This window comes from Erithacus rubecula (assembly GCF_903797595.1).
Source record: "Erithacus rubecula genome assembly, contig: scaffold_361_arrow_ctg1, whole genome shotgun sequence".
Taxonomy (NCBI): domain Eukaryota; kingdom Metazoa; phylum Chordata; class Aves; order Passeriformes; family Muscicapidae; genus Erithacus; species Erithacus rubecula.
In genome coordinates this window covers 98,542-100,588 of record NW_027635971.1, presented here as the reverse complement: position 1 = coordinate 100,588, position 2,047 = coordinate 98,542, and positions in this window count along the sequence as shown.

Genomic DNA, 2,047 nt, shown 5'->3' with positions numbered 1-2,047 from the left:
ACTGGGCCAGGAGAGAAGGAATTAAATGTGTCTTTCACCAAACAAGCCAGTTAAGCTTAAGCACCGCACATGGTGACAGGTTTTCATGGATTATCCACTGCTGGAGCAGTGACTTGAACATCTTTGGGCAGTTCTTTGTGGGTAGCTTTCAATGCTGGTGATAAACATCATTGTATCCACATGAATGAAATGGTGTGAAAAATCTATTTACTGTAACAAGCTTCACAGCTTAACCTCTTAACCAGGTTAATTCTCTACATCCAATAATCAACAAAGCACTGCTGATATTTTCACAAGGCCTCTCTTGATCATTTTTGAGAGTTTTGGGAATCTGGAGATGTCCAACCTGACTGGATGCTGGCTAATTTTTCCAAAAGGTCAAGAGAGTGACCCTGAACAGGCCTGTCAGTGTCACTTCAATGCCTGCTAAAATGATGGAGAAGGTTATTCAGTGAGGCACTGAAAATCATATGGAGGTCAATGCAGTCATTGGTCACAGGCAATGTGCCTTCAGGAGGGGGAAAGTCCTGCTCAATCCTGCTTGCCTTTTACAACAGTGTAACCCATGGAGTTGATGGAGACAGCTGATGTCGTCTTTTTGAATTCCAATAAAGCTTTAGATGCTGTCTCTACCAGGATCCCTCTGGAGAAAGTGTTCCAGCCCCCAGCTAGATAAACATGCCATGTGATGGGTGAGCAGCTGGCTCACGGGTCAGGCACGGGTGACAGCGCCTGGGGTGACACCAGACTGGTGACCTGTCACCAGTGGGGTCTGCAGGGCTCCACTGTCAGCCCTGTGCCCTTCAACATCCTCATGAAAGACCTGGATGCAGTACTTGAAGTATAGTAAGTAGTTTGCAGACAGCACTAAATTGGAAGGAGCTGTTGACTTCCTCAAGGGCAGAGAGACCTTAAGAAATCTGAGAGAGGGGCAATCATCAACCACATGAAGTTTAACAAGGCTGAAAGCACTTGCAGGACACCCCATAGCAGTCTGCAGCTTCCTCCTGAGGGGCACTGGAGGGGCAGGCACCAACCTCTGAGCTCTGCTGAGCAGTGAGAAGACCCCAGGGAACGGCTTGAAGCCAGGGCAGGGTCAGGCTGGAGATCAGGAGAAGATTCTTTGCTCAGAGGGTGATGGGCACTGAGCGGCTCCCGAGGTAAAGGTCCTGAGCCACAGCTGCCAGAGCTCCAGCAGCATTTGGACAATGCTTTCAGGTATTGAGAATTGGTTAGAAAGCCATGGACACAACTATGGATATGGCTCGGCTGAGGCCTTGTTGCAGGAGAGCAGCTCCTGCTAAGTAGTAGCTAGGCCTTGCTCTTAAGCAGATTTTGCTGAGCAGCAGTGTTTGCTTTTAAGAGACTTTTGCAAAAGCAATAGAGCTAGCATAATTTGCAGAGTTAGTTGATAAGTAATACATATGCCCATTGTTCAATCAAGGCCTTAACTTCCAGGGAAGCACGTAGCAAGCGAGGTATAACCCTGGGACGGATACTATATAGCAATAAGTATAAGAATAAGGGAAGTAGGAGCAGCGGGATAGCACGTATGCTTTTTGGCTAGAAATTCAGTAGGCGTGATTATCTCACACTCACAATAACCAATAATAAGAGAAGGCGTACATAGTAAAAACCAATAAGATTGTACTAATATGAATAATGCTGATTTATGCTATGTTGGGCTATAAAACTGTCTGATGCTCTCAATAAAGTTGGATTATGCTTTATCAATTACATTGATTGTCTGGTTAATCCCCTCACCGTTCCTCCGCAAGTGGCTCCACGCCCTCGCAAAAAGTCCCAATTCTGGGCTCAGAATTCCCAGATTTTGGGCTGAAATTGGAGATTTTTAGGCTTACCTGAAGGCACAGCTCCAGCATGGGCCACAGTTGAGGAATCAGGGATTCAGGATTGGTTTCCAGGAATTCATCCAGGACTTCCAGAGCATCAGCACTGTGATCCTGGGGTGGAAATTCCTGGAATTAAGCCAAAGATTTCCTTGAATTTTACCCAAATTTCTCCATTTCATCCTCAAATTTCCACA